This window comes from Parus major, chromosome 6 (genome assembly GCF_001522545.3).
Source record: "Parus major isolate Abel chromosome 6, Parus_major1.1, whole genome shotgun sequence".
Classification (NCBI taxonomy): Eukaryota; Metazoa; Chordata; class Aves; order Passeriformes; family Paridae; genus Parus; species Parus major.
Genome location: NC_031775.1, coordinates 8,841,374 through 8,847,646, shown reverse-complemented (window position 1 = coordinate 8,847,646; position 6,273 = coordinate 8,841,374).

The window sequence follows — 6,273 nt, the reverse complement described above, 5'->3', positions numbered from 1 at the left end:
CACCCTCTTGCAGTGCCTCACCATCCTCAGTGTAAGCAATTTCTTCCTTAGGTCCAGTCTAAAGCTACTCTCTTTTGGTTTAAAACCATTCCTCCTTGTCCTATCACAGCAGGGCCTGCTGAAAGGTCTTTTCCCATCTTTTGAATAGGCCCATTTTCAGTGCTGAAAGGCTGCAGTGAGGTCTCCCTGGAGCCTTCTCCAGACTGAACCAGTCTCTCAGCCTTTCCTCACAGGAGACATGGTCCATCCCTCATCTTCAGGGCAGATGTGCTCTCAGTGAAGCTGTCCTGGATCACTTCCCTGTCCATGTGCCTTAGCATAACTTCTAGGAGGATCTATTCCATAATTTTCTCAGGCACAGAGATGAGGCTTGGCAGGGCAGCAGTTCCCAGAGTCCTCCTTTTTACCCATTTTAAAAATGGGTTTCCATTTTTCCAGTCACCAGGAACTTTACCTGACTGCTGTGATTTTTCAAATACCAGCAAGAGTGGCTTGGCAACTACAACAGCCAATTTCTTCAGGACTCTCAGGGCATCTTATCAGGTTCCATAGACTTACACATGCATGCATAAGTCATACAAAAATGCATTCATAAATGCACAGCAGTGATAAACCCAGAATTCTCATCTGATTTATTTTCCATAACTCTTTATGCTGGTGTTGCTAGTTACAGAAAATTTCCTCAGAGTTACGCAGGGCACCAAGAAAAAAAGTTTTATTCTGACTCTTCTGTTAAAGGAAAAAAACCATGTTTTTCCTTCATAGTTGAAATCCACAAAGAGTTGAAGTGCTTGGAAAATTTGACTGATTTCATGGATGTCTCAAAGCTTTAAAGATGAAAGATCCAACTTTTCTTCCTGATTAAGCTATGAGCATTATGAATTCCTGTGGGCTTTTTTTACTTCAAAGGGTCACTCAAATATAACTGTAAGGATGGATGCTACAAAATTATTTCCATAAAGTTTGACAGAATTAATTCCCTTTGTTTTATGTGGAAGGATAAAGAGATTGCTCCCCTTGGCTTTTCCTACCTGTTTTCTACCTGTTGCATTTCTGGACATTCAGGGCAGCTTTGAAGAGGTTCCTGCAAAACTGCTGAACCTCCTGAAGCTGTTGGAATCTGACATCCAAAATATGCAGCAAATAACATGTGGAAAGCAGTGCTCTTTGCACTGGGTAGAAGTTAACATGGGACAGCAATGTCCAACTGAAAAAGGAAAGATCACAAAGTCTGAAGTATGATATATATTCACTTCTTTTCATAAGTGGGATCAGGTGTCCTTACTGGGATCGAAAAAGTGTAGATTTTCAGGAAATGTTTGGAAATAAGTCATAACAGTAAACAATTTTAACTTTCTTGTCTATTAATGCTTCACAGGATTTCCCACTTGCTGTTGTCACCATTTTATCATAGATCTTGGAAAGATGTGAATTTTGATTTAGGGCTTAGTCCAAGGTAGAAAGCAGGATACTGAAAGATTTCTGCTGACTCCATCACACTTTGGAGCAAGCCCTTTTAAAGACATTTTCATGTTTGCTTTCAATTATTTCTTTCTCTGGCATCCTAAACTGATGTTCTTGATAAAAATCTCAGGGGTTATAAAGGCTGGAAGAGTAACATATTCATTTCTCTTCTGCTGCAGTGGCTTCAGTATGTCACAAGGGCATTGTTAAGGCTAGTCACTATATTTCTCAGTCTGAAATCATAACTGTGTTCTTAAAGGACTGATACAATACAACTAAAATCAAAATTTAAAAAGCACTTGCCAAACAGAATTTATCCCACTGAAATCCTTAGAATTTACTGTTAGTTAAAAGCAGAGAATATTAAAAATTTGGTTTGATAAAAAGTGAGTGAGGCACTTAGGATTTCAGTTATACAGCAATAAACTCTTCCAAGGAAAGTATTCACTTTACTAATATTTCCTGACTGAAACATGTTTTGTAGAATATGGGGTGTGGGGTTTTTCATTGATATCACATCATATTTCATTTCATCATTACGAACCATGCCAAGATAAATATTTAAATTGTATATATTCATTAGTGCACATTCAAGTGTAATTCTAAATATTTAGTGGCAGCCTTGGCATTTGCAAATTTGCCACACATCACTTGAGTAACCTGGGGCTGCTGGTTCTTGAGGAGGAACCAGCACACTTGCACTGTGTGACAGGATAGGTCTACTTTACCCAATTAATTTAGCCATGAGGTTGTTATTCAGAGTTTATATTGCAGTGAAGGAGAGCAGGCTCTTCTCCTTAACCCAAAATTAGGTGTCACTCACCTCACACCTGCCTGAGACTGACACAATGCAAACGAGCAGCCTGCTGACATCTCACATGGCTGCTGTGCTCTGGAGCTCTGCAGTGCGTTTCTCACTTGTTGCATCTGTGTGCAGAACCCTTAACAGCCTGGGTCAGAATTCAGAGCAAGTCTTCAGGTACCACATTACAAACAGGTCCCTAGCCCAAATCCCCCATAGCTGAGTAAGGCTTGGTCTGTCTTGCCTAATGGCTGTTTTAGCAATCAGCATGGGGAGGAGCACTCTGGTTCTGAGCACTGGTTAATGGCACCACTGGAATGCTGGCTGTGCTTTTCACCTGGAAAAGGGAATACAGTTACATGCTGACCTCAGACAAAAGCAAGGCTTTCCCTGCCTGATGATGATTGTTGGCCACTAGGGATCTGTATGATGTAGCTGAGCTGGGGATGAAAGCTAAGAGGAAGAAGTAAGTAAAGAATATTCAAATGCCCTAGTTTGGGAAGCAGCGTAGCACCTATTTATATAACCAACCCCAATTCAGGCATCCTTTGGGAAATTCTGTTTTTTCACCATATCCACCTGCTGAAGTACCAGAACACAGCAGGTGAGGTGGGTGCTGGAGCAACTCACAAATTCAAGGCTGGTGATGCTCTCAGGGGCTGATTACACCATAAAGCAAACTTACTGTGCAGGTTTTGTTGCTCAAAACCACAGACGATACTTACATGATAACAAGGAATGTCTTCAGGGTTTTGTAAAGCTGGGGAGGAAAGCAAGGCTTTTAACTGTGTGTGTATGCAGGATTGGGATATAGGCATCCCACGTGCATATTGTTTACATGCTGAAATGGATGTAGCTCCATTTCATGGCTCTAGTTTTCCAAATTTGAATTTCTGCTTCTTTTGTTGGCTCTTCTGAGGATAGCTATGCCGAGGTTTCTGGATCTGGTTCCATGATAAGAGTTAAGCAGTAATCTAAGTCCCCTAACACACCCTATACAGTTCATTATTTGAAATAATGGCTGTAGGCTGGTGTGAAGCCAAGCAGGAGCAGCACCCCTGTAGCACAGCCATTAGCTGGGCCATACCTACTGACAGCCAGAGTGGAATCCCCAGTGACAAACCAAGTGATTCATGCACAAATGGCATACCTGTTACATGCTGTGGCACACCAGCCCTGAAGAAAATACCACTGCTGACTCCATCACAGATATGTAATTTTAATCCACTCCAGTCACAGATGTCCTCACGGAGACACTACAGATTTCTTTGCATATTATGAAGAAAAGTCAAGAAAAATAAATTGCATATTGTTTTCTGATCGTGATAAACATATTTCCAGAAAAAGTAAAGGAGTTGGGCTATGATACAAAATGAGTAGGAAGAACTGCAAGTGAGAGCTACCAAATACCTACGTAAATTAGAATTAATGCATGGAACAGATTCAGTTTAACAAGAGTGGGCTGATTTGAGAAACTGATTATGATTTGAATATTAATTTTTAAGGACAGAGATATAACCTAAAAGCATTCAGAGACTGTGTTTTTGTATACATCATAACATCTTAACTCATGACTAAGTTATTACAGGAAGACATTTTCATGTATTGCCTTCATTAAGGTGTCTGTCTAGATGAATGACTTTTTCTTTTTTTTAACTGTAGGATAACCTATTTGGAATACATTTGCATTTACCATGAGGTTAAGGGAAGCTTCTTTTATCAAGATCCATTTCATATTTTTAGACCAAAGAATTTCCTTTAAGAAGCTAATAGTCATTGGTAAGATCATAATTAACTTATCAGGGTAATGCCTGTTTTTAAGTAATTCATTTAAGTAAGGCACATGGAAAGCATTCCATAATCAATTTCAAGAATAGTTCATCAATCCTCAATAAGATTGAAAAATTTTAAGAAAAGAAGCCTGAAAATCTTTACTGATAACACAGGAAGTCTTCCAATATTAAACGATGAAATGGCTACACTTGAGTGATCTTAATGGTATCACATCCTGATGTCTTCCATTAGAACCACTGCAAAATTTAGGAGCTGGTAGCTTGAAAATCTTAGTGGGGGAAGAAGTGCAGTTGAGACTTCTGAAATTCTGAGAGTCCAGGACATAGTCGTGAGAAAAATAAAAGCTCTGTGTCTTGTAAGTGTTGTGAAACATTTTTGTTCTTCCAAGAAGCACGGACTAATTATTTGAGGATGAGGACAGAGTGATTCATACTGGGCTTAGTGAACTGCAATGTGGTTATGGAAGAGGCAGGAGCCAAAGGACATTTCTATAGACAACACAAAGCACATAGCAGGACAAAGGTATTCCAAGCTTAAAAGGAAGGTGAGAACTTTGTAGGACAGGTACTCATGACTGAACGCACCTGGTTCCAGACTTATATAAAATTAGTGAAAAAATTCTCTGGATTTGCAAGACTTCCCCATCATTCTCATTTGTTTGCCTTATTTAGCATCCATTTGTGGTTCTTTCTAAGTGCTTTCTCCGAATCCTTTTTCCTCTTCACTAAAGTAGTAGAAATCCCTAAATTCATGTTTTCGAATGCCAAAGTGAGGGGATTTTTTCAAGTGTTTACATTGTGCACTTACCTGATAAGCCACTTCCACACATCTTCCTGATGGCTGTTAGCACAGAACTATCTTAGAGGAGCTGCCAAACTCCAGATGGAGTTCTTGAAGTGACAATAATCTAGATATCTAGTTAATGTAATATTGATAATTTAAATGGTATTAACATTCATTCTAGAGAAAAAAAAAATCAAGCAGGTATGTTTCAGTTGCAGTATTTTATTTTCGCTATTTGTCTTTTTATACACAGAACAAATGCATTTCACAGATTGTTTTGAACTTTTCTGCTCACTTATCCTGTAGAAATACCAATACCCTTAAATACATGACTATGGAAATGATACCTATGCATCAATACCAGAAATGGACACCAATAAGCTAACAGGTCAGAAAATAGGGTTAAAAACATCTGTACCTGTATAATTCTATAGAGTATTTTCTAAAATTTTGAAAATGGAGATTAAGCCACCTTTGGCAAACTGCTGTTAACCCTTCAGTGACCACCCTAACTGGTGAAATGTTTGTCCAAAAAGTGAAAGCACCCATTGTTGACTACATTGCACTTGGGAATTCAACTTCGGTGTAGACCAAATAAGCCAGAGTAGCTAAGGTATCAAAACTTCTCTGGCAACCTCAGCATGCGGCTGTGCCATCAGTTTCTCCCCAGCTGCTGAAAGAAATGTCCTTTAGTTGCAGGTGTGTTGTTGTGCCTTGTTTTGTTTTTGTTTTCTTTAGCGAATCCCCTTAGAAGCAAGAGCAACAAAGTGCTGTCCGTGGATAGCTGTGGGATGGCAGCGAGGGAGGAGAGCCGCTGTCCTGATCCCCGGCCGTGGCTGTGCTCCCTGCGGAGGTGTCTCCTGCCTCTCCCTGCACACAGGTCTTTCCTGCCATGCAGCACCACCCTATTGGATCGCTACCACAGGATGGGCTCGGGAGCTTCGCCCCCGCCCCGCACCCCCGCCCCTTTCTCTTTTCTTTTTCTTTGCTTTTTCCTTCCTTTCCTTTCTTTCCTAGGCTCCGTTTGCCGTACCATACACCCTCCCGAGGGGTTTGCCTGGATCATTTATTTATCTTGTGCGCATTAAGAAACCACCATTAGGCTTTGGTGGGAGGCGCCTTGCTCGGTGCGCGCTCGCCTGCCTCCGCGGCGCTGCCAGAGGAATACACAATCGAGCCGAAGCTGCAAGCTTGGCAGGAGCTGCCTTTGCGTGCCCATCTACTTGCCGGATCCGTATATTTTTTTGCCGACTGGGTCGTTGCCGCTCCCCTCCAGGGTTTCATCTTAATTTTTATTTTTGCGTGTGTGTGGATTATTTAAATTTTTTTTCCTTTTGCTATTTTTTTATTTTTTTTTTTTCGGGAATTCTCGCCGGAGTTTCGATGCCGGGCCGGACTTAGCGCGGGCGCGGAGGAGCAGCGCGGAGCCG